The sequence below is a fragment of the Megalobrama amblycephala genome, linkage group LG19, assembly GCF_018812025.1.
Source record: "Megalobrama amblycephala isolate DHTTF-2021 linkage group LG19, ASM1881202v1, whole genome shotgun sequence".
Taxonomy (NCBI): Eukaryota; Metazoa; Chordata; class Actinopteri; order Cypriniformes; family Xenocyprididae; genus Megalobrama; species Megalobrama amblycephala.
In genome coordinates, this window is record NC_063062.1 from 18,811,427 (window position 1) to 18,825,341 (window position 13,915).

A 13,915-nucleotide genomic window follows, 5' to 3' on the forward strand; every position below is an offset into this window, starting at 1 on the left:
AGGAGGAAACAATGGAGTTTGAGACTCACTGTATGTCATTTCCATGTACTGAACTCTTGTTATTCAACTATGCTGAGGTAAATTCAATTTTTGAATCTAGGGCACCTTTAAAAAATACCCTCGCTCTTCCAAGCTTTATAATGGAAGTGAATGGTACCCGTGTCGAGTTACGGCAGAAGGGTGACCTCTGACCAGATGTATGACATAGCTCGTCTTCTGATATCGAAATCCTCTGAACATTTTTCTTTAAAATTTCTCATTTTAGACTTTTTACAATTTTGTTTTGCTATATCTTCTGTGCTTCTGTGTTCGTCAATTCTCACCTGAGCTTACGCTACGCCTTCGTCATACGTCTGGTCAGAGGTCACCCTTCCGCCATAACTTAAATCTCTCATGAACATGCAAATGGCCAATACCAGAAGCTAATGATTACAGTTTATAAAGTTATAAATATGGATAATTTCCTTACAAAAACACATCGCTTTGCTTCAGAAGGCCTTTATTAACCCCCTGGAGCCTTATGGATTACTTTTATGATGGATGGATGTGCTTTTTTGGGCTTCAAACTCTAGGGTACCATTTACTTCCATTATAAAGCTTGCAAGAGCCAGGATATTTTTTAATATAACTCCGATTGTGTGTGGCTGAAAGAACAAAGACTTATATACCTAGAATGGCTTGAGGGTGAGTAAATTATAGGATAATTTTCATTTTAGGGTGAACTATCCCTTTAAGAAAAATTTATGCTGAAAATTCAGCTTTGCATCACAGGAATAAATTACATTTTAAAATGTATTACAATAGAAAACAGTTATTTTAAATTGTAATAATATTTCACAATATTACTGTTTTTACTTTATTTTTATTGAAATAAATTACTTTGGTAAACATAAGAGACTTCTTTCAAAAACATTAAGAATCTTACCAATCCCAAACTTTTGATAAATATATTAGTATGGGCTACTTTTATGTCCTTTTTTTGCTTCAGTTGTTCACTTACATTATATTGAAATTGAAAAAAGAAAATCACCGGGGTTAGAATGACATGAACGATGGCATAATTTTCATTTTTGGCTGAACAATTCCTTTAATAGTTCAGACTTTGAGCATTGCTTTTGTTTTTTTCATGCCCTCATGGATCTGAAATTTAGTTATGAAACTTAGAAAAGCTAGAAATACATATGGACAGTGCGTTTTCTGCGAACATAATCATGTAGTTTGACATACAGTAAAGTCAACAAACACTTGCAGTGAAAAAATGTGTGCATTTGTGGAAAAAACTCACTACAGAGCGCAGCCACAATCTTGACGTGTGCTTGGCCGCGAGCGTCGCTGTCGCAGCCGCGTCTGTGTGAGAGAAAAAGTCAGTGAATTTGAATATTGATGAGGAGAAGTGGCTTCTCTCTTATGCAGATTCACTGCACCGCCATCCACGCCTGGGACGCTCCAGTAAACATAATTTAATTTGAGCATCAGTATAATCCAGACAGGAGGAATGTTTCAAATAGCTTGTTAGTTATGCTCCGTTCACACTGCAGTGCGTCCCCTCTTTCAGAAGCACGCACACACAAAATCTCCACTTTATCACCCTCTAATTGTCCCCTCAGTGTTCTGTGAAGTTTTCAATTGCAGGACAAACTGAACCCTGGTGCATTCTTTCTACTCTTCAATGGCTTTCAAAATACTAGTGTACATATACGCCTCATTCATTTATAAAATATAAATACATACACACACACACACACACAACTGTTAAAACTAGATTTTATGAAGAAAATGTAAGTGGTTGTGAGTGGGCAAAACCTGGTATCATCATGATGCAGGTCTACTTACAAAACAACTAATTACAAAATAAAACTAAAGCAACAACATAACATACAAAACATAACATAAAATATAACAACAAAAACATAACATAAAATAAACAAAACAAATAACATATGCAAGCAAAGCAAAAAAAATCAAATTAAAACTAAATTAAAACAAAAATAATAAATAAAACATAAAATAAAATAAACAAAAAACAATAATAAAATTTAAAAAAAATATAAATAAGAAAAAATACAACATAAACTAAAACAAAAACAAGCAAAGTGAAAACTAAAATAAAAACAAAAAATAGTAATAAATAATAAATACAATAAAAATGAGGCAAAATAAAACAATAAATAAAAAAATTTAAATTTGACTTTTTATTATGCACAGAAGAAAGAGTATAGGAGTTTAGTTGTCACTGTGCTATAATATTATCCTGCAGAATTTCGCAATTGACCGTTCGCAAAGACCCGCCCCCTTTAGTTACTGTTGCTATGTCCAACAAGCCATGCCGATCTCTTGCCACACATAATTTTCTCACACAGTGAAATATACTTTTGATATGAAACAAAGTCTCAAATTTCAAATTTTGTCATTTTTAAAAGAAATTTAAACAATAAATACCGTTTTGTGGCTCTTTAATGTGTCATGACAGATCGCTGTAGTGCCTCTGTTCAAGCAGCTCGTGAACCGATCATCTCTTCCTACTAGTTAATTTATAGCATCAAATAAACATCATAAGGAATGTTGTTTCAGTCACAGAAAAACATCAGTACACAACATTTTTCAAGTTTAAGTCCACCTACATTAATCTGCTAACTCCACAAAATGGTGGATTCGGCATTATGACTGGTTAGATCGCCTGTCAATCAAGCTCCTGGCGAAGGGTCAATTGGCCAATCAGTTGTGCGTTTCTCAAAAGCATCATTAGCCAACTAACATCGCAAGTTCTGTCATTACTAACATAGTTCAACGATGTGGTGTTTCCCGAAACCATCATTCAAACGAGCATTGCCGGGCTTAGTCTATGCTATTTGCAGAGCGTTTCTGTACTTGGTTGTGTTATGAACTTTTGCAGCGCGTTTCTGAATTTGGTTTTGTTGTGAGTATCTGCAGAGCGTTTCTGTATTTGGTTGTGTTATGAACTTTTGCAGCGTGTTTCTGTATTTGGTTGTGTTGTGAGTATTTGCAGAGTGTTTCTGTATTTGGTTGTGTTGTGAATATTTGCAGAGCGTTTCTGTATTTGGTTGTGTTATGAACTTTTGCAACGCGTTTCTGTATTTGGTTGTGTTGTGAGTATTTGCAGCACATTTCTGTATTTGGTTGTGTTGTGAGTATCTGCAGAGCATTTCTGTATTTGGTTGTGTTGTGAGTATTTGCAGAGCGTTTCTGTATTTGGTTGTGTTATGAACTTTTGCAGCGCGTTTCTGTATTTGGTTGTGTTGTGAGTATTTGCAGAGCATTTCTGTATTTGGTTGTGTTGTGAGTATTTGCAGAGCGTTTCTGTATTTGGTTGTGTTGTGAGTATTTGCAGAGCGTTTCTGTATTTGGTTGTGTTGTGAGTATTTGCAGAGCGTTTCTGTATTTGGTTGTGTTATGAACTTTTGCAGCGTGTTTCTGTATTTGGTTGTGTTGTGAGTATTTGCAGAGCATTTCTGTATTTGGTTGTGTTGTGAGTATTTGCAGAGCGTTTCTGTATTTGGTTGTGTTATGAACTTTTGCAGCGCGTTTCTGTATTTGGTTGTGTTGTGAGTATTTGCAGAGCATTTCTGTATTTGGTTGTGTTGTGAACTTTTGCAGCTCGTTTCTGTATTTGGTTGTGTTGTGAACTTTTGCAGAGTGTTTCTGTATTTGGTTGTGTTGTGAGTATTTGCAGAGCATTTCTGTATTTGGTTGTGTTGTGAACTTTTGCAGCTCGTTTCTGTATTTGGTTGTGTTGTAAGTATTTGCAGAGCATTTCTGTATTTGGTTGTGTTGTGAACTTTTGCAGCACATTTCTATATTTGCTTGTGTTGTGAGTATCTGCAGAGCATTTCCGCATTTGGTTGTGTTGTGAGTATTTGCAGAGCGTTTCTGTATTTGGTTGTGTTGTGAGTATTTGCAGAGCATTTCTGTATTTGGTTGTGTTGTGAACTTTTGCAGCACATTTCTGTATTTGGTTGTGTTGTGAGTATTTGCAGAGCGTTTCTGTATTTGGTTGTGTTGTGAGTATTTGCAGAGCGTTTCTGTATTTGGTTGTGTTGTGAGTATTTGCAGAGCATTTCTGTATTTGGTTGTGTTGTGAATATTTGCAGAGCGTTTCTGTATTTGGTTGTGTTATGAACTTTTGCAACGCGTTTCTGTATTTGGTTGTGTTGTGAGTATTTGCAGCACATTTCTGTATTTGGTTGTGTTGTGAGTATCTGCAGAGCATTTCTGTATTTGGTTGTGTTTGTGAGTATTTGCAGAGCGTTTCTGTATTTGGTTGTGTTATGAACTTTTGCAGCGCGTTTCTGTATTTGGTTGTGTTGTGAGTATTTGCAGAGCATTTCTGTATTTGGTTGTGTTGTGAGTATTTGCAGAGCGTTTCTGTATTTGGTTGTGTTGTGAGTATTTGCAGAGCGTTTCTGTATTTGGTTGTGTTATGAACTTTTGCAGCACGTTTCTGTATTTGGTTGTTGTGAGTATTTGCAGCACATTTCTGTATTTGGTTGTGTTGTGAGTATCTGCAGAGCATTTCTGTATTTGGTTGTGTTGTGAGTATTTGCAGAGCGTTTCTGTATTTGGTTGTGTTATGAACTTTTGCAGCGTGTTTCTGTATTTGGTTGTGTTGTGAGTATTTGCAGAGCATTTCTGTATTTGGTTGTGTTGTGAGTATTTGCAGAGCGTTTCTGTATTTGGTTGTGTTATGAACTTTTGCAGCGCGTTTCTGTATTTGGTTGTGTTGTGAGTATTTGCAGAGCATTTCTGTATTTGGTTGTGTTGTGAACTTTTGCAGCTCGTTCTGTATTTGGTTGTGTTGTGAACTTTTGCAGAGTGTTTCTGTATTTGGTTGTGTTGTGAGTATTTGCAGAGCATTTCTGTATTTGGTTGTGTTGTGAACTTTTGCAGCACATTTCTGTATTTGGTTGTGTTGTGAGTATCTGCAGAGCATTTCCGCATTTGGTTGTGTTGTGAGTATTTGCAGAGCGTTTCTGTATTTGGTTGTGTTGTGAGTATTTGCAGAGCATTTCTGTATTTGGTTGTGTTGTGAACTTTTGCAGCACATTTCTGTATTTGGTTGTGTTGTGAGTATTTGCAGAGCGTTTCTGTATTTGGTTGTGTTGTGAGTATTTGCAGAGCATTTCTGTATTTGGTTGTGTTGTGAATATTTGCAGAGCGTTTCTGTATTTGGTTGTGTTATGAACTTTTGCAACGCGTTTCTGTATTTGGTTGTGTTGTGAGTATTTGCAGCACATTTCTGTATTTGGTTGTGTTGTGAGTATCTGCAGAGCATTTCTGTATTTGGTTGTGTTGTGAGTATTTGCAGAGCGTTTCTGTATTTGGTTGTGTTATGAACTTTTGCAGCGCGTTTCTGTATTTGGTTGTGTTGTGAGTATTTGCAGAGCATTTCTGTATTTGGTTGTGTTGTGAGTATTTGCAGAGCGTTTCTGTATTTGGTTGTGTTGTGAGTATTTGCAGAGCGTTTCTGTATTTGGTTGTGTTATGAACTTTTGCAGCATGTTTCTGTATTTGGTTGTTGTGAGTATTTGCAGCACATTTCTGTATTTGGTTGTGTTGTGAGTATCTGCAGAGCATTTCTGTATTTGGTTGTGTTGTGAGTATTTGCAGAGCATTTCTGTATTTGGTTGTGTTGTGAATATTTGCAGAGCGTTTCTGTATTTGGTTGTGTTATGAACTTTTGCAACGCGTTTCTGTATTTGGTTGTGTTGTGAGTATTTGCAGAGCATTTCTGTATTTGGTTGTGTTGTGAGTATTTGCAGAGCGTTTCTGTATTTGGTTGTGTTATGAACTTTTGCAGCGCGTTTCTGTATTTGGTTGTGTTGTGAGTATTTGCAGAGCATTTCTGTATTTGGTTGTGTTGTGAGTATTTGCAGAGCGTTTCTGTATTTGGTTGTGTTGTGAGTATTTGCAGAGCGTTTCTGTATTTGGTTGTGTTATGAACTTTTGCAGCACGTTTCTGTATTTGGTTGTTGTGAGTATTTGCAGCACATTTCTGTATTTGGTTGTGTTGTGAGTATCTGCAGAGCATTTCTGTATTTGGTTGTGTTGTGAGTATTTGCAGAGCGTTTCTGTATTTGGTTGTGTTATGAACTTTTGCAGCGTGTTTCTGTATTTGGTTGTGTTGTGAGTATTTGCAGAGCATTTCTGTATTTGGTTGTGTTGTGAGTATTTGCAGAGCGTTTCTGTATTTGGTTGTGTTATGAACTTTTGCAGCGCGTTTCTGTATTTGGTTGTGTTGTGAGTATTTGCAGAGCATTTCTGTATTTGGTTGTGTTGTGAACTTTTGCAGCTCGTTTCTGTATTTGGTTGTGTTGTGAACTTTTGCAGAGTGTTTCTGTATTTGGTTGTGTTGTGAGTATTTGCAGAGCATTTCTGTATTTGGTTGTGTTGTGAACTTTTGCAGCACATTTCTGTATTTGGTTGTGTTGTGAGTATCTGCAGAGCATTTCCGCATTTGGTTGTGTTGTGAGTATTTGCAGAGCGTTTCTGTATTTGGTTGTGTTGTGAGTATTTGCAGAGCATTTCTGTATTTGGTTGTGTTGTGAACTTTTGCAGCACATTTCTGTATTTGGTTGTGTTGTGAGTATTTGCAGAGCGTTTCTGTATTTGGTTGTGTTGTGAGTATTTGCAGAGCATTTCTGTATTTGGTTGTGTTGTGAATATTTGCAGAGCGTTTCTGTATTTGGTTGTGTTATGAACTTTTGCAACGCGTTTCTGTATTTGGTTGTGTTGTGAGTATTTGCAGCACATTTCTGTATTTGGTTGTGTTGTGAGTATCTGCAGAGCATTTCTGTATTTGGTTGTGTTGTGAGTATTTGCAGAGCGTTTCTGTATTTGGTTGTGTTATGAACTTTTGCAGCGCGTTTCTGTATTTGGTTGTGTTGTGAGTATTTGCAGAGCATTTCTGTATTTGGTTGTGTTGTGAGTATTTGCAGAGCGTTTCTGTATTTGGTTGTGTTGTGAGTATTTGCAGAGCGTTTCTGTATTTGGTTGTGTTATGAACTTTTGCAGCATGTTTCTGTATTTGGTTGTTGTGAGTATTTGCAGCACATTTCTGTATTTGGTTGTGTTGTGAGTATCTGCAGAGCATTTCTGTATTTGGTTGTGTTGTGAGTATTTGCAGAGCATTTCTGTATTTGGTTGTGTTGTGAATATTTGCAGAGCGTTTCTGTATTTGGTTGTGTTATGAACTTTTGCAACGCGTTTCTGTATTTGGTTGTGTTGTGAGTATTTGCAGCACATTTCTGTATTTGGTTGTGTTGTGAGTATCTGCAGAGCATTTCTGTATTTGGTTGTGTTGTGAGTATTTGCAGAGCGTTTCTGTATTTGGTTGTGTTATGAACTTTTGCAGCGCGTTTCTGTATTTGGTTGTTGTGAGTATTTGCAGCACATTTCTGTATTTGGTTGTGTTGTGAGTATTTGCAGAGCATTTCTGTATTTGGTTGTGTTGTGAGTATTTGCAGAGCGTTTCTGTATTTGGTTGTGTTATGAACTTTTGCAGCATGTTTCTGTATTTGGTTGTTGTGAGTATTTGCAGCACATTTCTGTATTTGGTTGTGTTGTGAGTATCTGCAGAGCATTTCTGTATTTGGTTGTGTTGTGAGTATTTGCAGAGCATTTCTGTATTTGGTTGTGTTGTGAATATTTGCAGAGCGTTTCTGTATTTGGTTGTGTTATGAACTTTTGCAACGCGTTTCTGTATTTGGTTGTGTTGTGAGTATTTGCAGCACATTTCTGTATTTGGTTGTGTTGTGAGTATCTGCAGAGCATTTCTGTATTTGGTTGTGTTGTGAGTATTTGCAGAGCGTTTCTGTATTTGGTTGTGTTATGAACTTTTGCAGCGCGTTTCTGTATTTGGTTGTTGTGAGTATTTGCAGCACATTTCTGTATTTGGTTGTGTTGTGAGTATTTGCAGAGCGTTTCTGTATTTGGTTGTGTTGTGAGTATTTGCAGAGCGTTTCTGTATTTGGTTGTGTTATGAACTTTTGCAGCATGTTTCTGTATTTGGTTGTTGTGAGTATTTGCAGCACATTTCTGTATTTGGTTGTGTTGTGAATACTTGCAGTGCGTTTTTGTATTTGGGTGCATTGTGAACTTTTGCAACACATGTTTTGTCAAACTGATGAAGATGTTTTCATTATTTGCTGGTGTTTTTTCTATTTGCATGTGTTTTCTTCAGTTGCAGCGTGTTGAGCTCTCTCGGCCACCGTAATTACTCCACCACCAGCATGACATCATTCACCAACATAGCTGAACGACAGGTTTGCGACAATATGGTTTCGGGAAACAGTCGTGACTAGCTAGTTGATTTGTTCAACGATGTATCCTATATGGTAGGGAAGCAGTGAGTTACGTCGTTGTATGGGAAACGCAGCCCAGAATAATATTTTCAACAGTCCACGTTGTCTTTGGGAAAAAAAAACCATTGAGCAAAAATGTTTTTGCCTCCTGGAAAGACTGTGTAGTCTGAGATAACTTGCATTATTAAACCCAGCGTGCGTGTTTCTGTGTATTCGTGGAGTTGAACCGGAGTTCATTACGCCGTAGAATATGTATTGTTTCCTTTAGAGGAAGGCAACATGCATTTCAGCATCACAGGGAGGAAGTGAACACACAAACACACAGCAAGCTTTGATAAAACAAGAGCAGATACTAATGAAGCTTTTATCATTCTCAGATTCTTTTTCAGTGCCCGGGTGAATTTGTTTGAGATCGTCTTTGATGAGCGTGAGCGTTCAACACAGACGCATAGACGTACACACAGACAGACAGACAGACAGACTTTCATTTACATAAACGCAAACTGTTTTGTGTCTTTCTGAGACACCCGGACAGAGATAAAAGCGAGCTGTTTTGATTTTCTCTTTGATGAGTCTTGGACAGAGACAAGCACATTATGTTAAGATGCCAAATAACACTGGTGAAACAGATGAAGCCTCTTCAAACACCTCCTGCTGGTTATATCTTCCAGAAAATGAGGACGAGAGAGACAAGAGGGCCATAGGGCAGAGGAGGACTGCAGGACATGGGCAGAATGAGAGATGAGAGGCGTTTATGCCTGCGAGGAGCACCATTGCTGTGGCACACGCCACCCGTCCACCCCAGACACTTTTCCACCAACCGGGTGTTGGAAAAATCACCTCCACACTGTGGGCCCTAAAACCTGCTGGTCATCAAACGCTATAATTAACTGTATAATAATGGTACTCAGAACAAGAACTACTAGTTCTAGAAGTCTAGCAAAACAAAATTTCCCATTATAATCAAGAAAGATGTTGCAATGGAAATGTCCAATGTGGTGAAGCAACACACAATAAAATGGTGAATACAGCTACAATTTTATCTCTATCCATCTAAACTCAAACATTTTATTTACAAATGAAGACTTCAGATGAAAAAGTCTCTAAGTGCCATCTGAAATTTTCTTCTAAAATGAGCATTTTTATCAAGATCGTATGTTTAAGTTCAGTTATTTCATTTTAATGGCAATGAAAATGACCTATTAATTGCCATTAAAGTGAAATTACTGAACCTAAACATACAAACTTGATAAAAATGCTCATTTTAGAAGAAAATTTCAGATGGCACTTAGAGGCTTTTGCATCTGAAGTCTTCAAATATATAGTATACATTTTGTCTATACATTTTATTTGTGACCCTGGACCACAAAACCAGTCATAAGTCGCACGGGTACATTTGTAGCAATAGCCAACAATACATTGTATGGGTCAAAATGATAGATTTTTCTTTTATGCCAAAAATCATTAGGATATTAAGTAAAGATCATGTTCCATGAAGATATTTTGTAAATTTTCTACCATAAATATATCAAATATTTATTTTTGTGACTTATTTCCAATAAATGCTGCTCTTTTGAGCTTTCTATTCATCAAAGAATACCAAAAAAAAAACAATATCCTGAAAAAAATATATACTTTTTTTTTAAAGTATCACGGTTTCCACAAAAAGACATGAGGCAGAACAACTGTTTTTAGTATTGATAATAATAAGAAATATTTCTTGAGCAGCAAATTAGCAAGGATTTCTGAAGGATCATGTGACACTGAAGACCGGAGTAATGATGCCAAAAATTTGCAATCATTATATTTTTAAAAATATATTAAAATAGAAAACAACTAGTTTAAATTTTAATAACACTGTTTTTAATGTAATTTTGATCAAATAAATGCAGCCTTTACATAAGGGAAGTCTGCATCATCATATCTTTACATCATACAACATTATATTGAGTATAAATAATGATAATTTTCATTTTCACATCAACCACTCCAGTAGAAGTAACGGCTATATTGAAAAGGAGGGAAAAACAGTGCGAGACAACAAAGCAAGAAATTCTGTGTGTTTGGAGAAGAAGGTGAGATGACTCAATAATGACATGGGTATGACAAAGGTATTATAAGGAGAGGGTGACTTATGAGGACATTACCCCATGTCCCCGTTTTTCAAAAGGCTTATAAATCATACAGAATGCATTTTTTTTTTTGAGAAAGTAAAAATGTGCAGAGTTTTCTGTGATGGATAGGTTTAGGTGTAGGGGTAGTGTAGGGCGATAGAAAATATGGTTTGTACAGTATCAAAACCATTACACCTATGGAATGTCCCCTCAATTCACAAAAACAAACATGTGTGTGTGTGTGTGGGCATGTTTAGCAATACTTGTGAGGACCAAATGTCCCCCATAAGGATAGTAAAACCTGAGATTCCCTACTTTTGTGAGGACTTTGTGAGGTCCTCACAAGGAAAATTGATAAATAAACATAATAAAATGTGTTTCTTTGAAAATGTAAAAATGCAGAAAGTTTTCTGTGATGGGTAGGTGTTAGGGGTAGGGTTAGTGTAAAGGGACAGAATATACAGTTTGTACAGTATAAAAACCATTACGTCTATGGAAGTCCTCACACGTATAGCAAAACAAATGTGTGTGTATGTATGTGTGTGTGTGCATGTGCCTTGAGAACCACAGGCAAAAGACAAGCCCAAACAAACATTTTCACTCTCGCTGTCGCATCTGCTTCTCTACCTGTTATTCTTCCTACAACCCTGTTAACTGTGTCTCGACAATAAAAGTGATATAACCAACAACAAACAACTTTGTTCCATCAGTATGAGAGCAAAATGAAAGATGAAGATGCTGTCAGACACTGACACACAGATAACAAATGTTCAGAGAAACTAAGAAAGACACAAACACACACAGTTCTGTTTAGATGATAAGATGTCGACTCCCTGCTAATGGCCAAAAACACAAATTTTTCACGATTTTTACATTACTTTTTTTGTTGATGTTAATTAAATGAACCATATTTTTCATTACAGGTATTCCCAATTAATATTAGATCATAAAAAACATGCATAATAATACCTGAATGCTATTTAAAATAGAAATTTAGTATGCATTTAGTATGTGGCATCGCAGAACATCTCACCTGTATCAATGACCTCCGACCTTCCATGCCTGTAGTGTCTGCCTCTCGTCCAGCGCCGCGGTTAAAACCTGTGCTGCCATGACAACAGGTAAATTGGCTGACCTTTTGACTTGCGTCCTCCAGCCAACACGTAACTGCAGAGCTTGAAACCCCACAAATGACCTTAAAGGAGAAGCAAGAGCATTATGGACTACAAGATCCCTCAGTGTTTCAGTCAAAGATTCAGTTAGTGTTAGACAAGAATAAGAGTCAAGAGAACTATCAAGTTACAGTCTTCTGTGTTATCGCTCATATTCCCAGAGGAAAATTAAGAAATTCTGTTTCTTTTAAGTATCAACTTTGTCTCTGATGTTCCTAAAATACATTAGAGAAAACAGGTACAAGACAATTTTTGTCATACAACAAGGGAGCTATATTATAGATAGTCATCTGAGATAGCATCTTAGATCATTTAATATTGGGTTAATTTTAATGGGAGTTCATAGTGAGATTTTTGAATTTTGTCTACAGGCCAGGGTTATTAACATTTACTAACATTTGCAGATGTTTGTGTCTTGGCAAATCTGAACACAATTTGAGATGTCGAGACTCTCCTGAACCTGAAGGGTGATGTGATACTAGGATATTTTCTTTTGCTTAAACAGATTTAAATAAAACCCTATATCTAGTTGATCTCTCTTTATTAATCTTATCTAGAAACAAGTGATATATTAAGGAAATCCCATTTTCAATTTCCCATCTTTTAAATAGCATTTTATTTTAAAAGTTAACGTGATTCTTAAACACTATAAATCATTATGTAAACATTTAATCCAATGAAATGCGGTAAAATTCCCTCAAATATCACAAAGGTTTGAGCATGTAAACAAGAGCGGAATATGCTGCGCAGCTCCACACTGCCCCCTCCTGTCTGAACACAGAACTGTACAAGACGCAAGTGACACGACCACGGAGAAGCTGTGTGCTGTGGGAGGAGATAAAAATAAGTTTCATGAAATCATTCCTGAATCTTTGAGAAGATTTCAGCGACATGTTAAATGCATAACTTGTTGATTTTTCCAGCTGAAAAGGCGCTAAATATCTCCACCAGAAACGGGGTAAGAGAGAGTTCCACCAACATCACACAGTAAAACATTTAAATCAAGTGTTTATTGAGTTAAAAATAAAAAACTTGACAGAACATTCTCTTGAGCACAGCCCAAACCTTTCCTCTAACGTGTCATTTTCACCTTTCGTTCAAAACTTTTCTCCTTCTCACGGTTCTAATCTTGACGCTTCTGTTTGACGCCTCCTCCTCCTCCCCATCACCTCTTCAGTTCTTCGTCACCTCGGCAGTCTCATTCCCTCTGTCAGCATCTCTCGGTTCTATCATCTTCCTCGTTGTTTTTCCCTCCTTCTCACTTTGCCTTTGGATAAAATGAGCTGATGTTTTTTCTGTCTTCATGAACTTTCTATAATTAAAAGATACATCAAATACATACTCATTTCAGAACAGCACTGCACTGCACGCCATGGGGTATGTAAACAGCTAATGGCGGTAAAATGACCACAATTCTTAGAGAATAATCAGAAAAATGAAAACTTGTGAATGGGAGTGAGTTTTGCTCATGTCAAATTAAATTTATGCGATTAAGTCCTTGCTTATTGGAAATAAACACATTATTGTTGCACATGTAAACATGGTGAATGTGATTTGCACCAAGTACAACATGTTCCTGGATCAACATCTTTGTTGATCCTGGAACAACATTTCAATCAACCAATCAGATTTGAGGGACAAGTTTACCATTTATATCAAGTTTAGACTTGCAGCCAGGGTTTGGTGCTTCTACATCATCTTTCCCCTCTGATTGTAGGGATAAGTTATGGGTAGGATTAGGTTTAGGGTTAGGAATAGGGTTAAAAGATTAGTTCACCTTCAAATTAAAATGTACTCACCCCCACGTCATCCAAGATGTTCATGTCTTTCTTTCTTCAGTCGAAAAGGTTTTTGATGAAAACATTCCAGGATTTTTCTCCATATAGTGGACTTCAATGGAGCCCAAACAGTTGAAGGTCAAAATTAGTTTCATTGCAGCTTCAAAATGTTCTACACAATCCCAGACAAGGAATAAGGGTCTTATCTAGAGAAACCATCACTCATTTTCTAAAAAACTAACAAGTTTTAACAATAAATGCTCATCTTGATCTAGCTCTCTTCTTCTCTATTGGAATTCCGGCAGTGTAGACGCTGCTAAGTGTATTACTGCCCTCCACAGGTTAAAGTTAAAGTTATATACTTGCACTAGCATATTGTATATGACAATTTCATTCAAACTTTAACCTGTGGAAGGCAGTAATACACTTAGCAGCGTCTACACTGCTGGAATTCAAATAGAGAAGAAGAAGAGAGCTAGTTCAAGATGAGCATTTATGGTTAAAACGTATACATTTTTTAAAAAAAATTTAGA

General features: G+C 36.6%; 1 long non-coding RNA gene across 1 annotated transcript; it reads right to left on the reverse strand.

The window, feature by feature from the left end:
* Positions 1 to 1,273: 1,273 nt before the first annotated feature.
* LOC125253899 lies at positions 1,274 to 13,275 on the reverse strand. The gene is made up of 3 exons (XR_007181564.1): positions 12,695 to 13,275; positions 11,466 to 11,627; positions 1,274 to 1,347 (listed from the first exon to the last, which is right to left on the reverse strand). It is a non-coding gene; the product is annotated as an uncharacterized LOC125253899 (long non-coding RNA).
* Between the last annotated feature and the right edge of the window lie 640 nt (positions 13,276 to 13,915).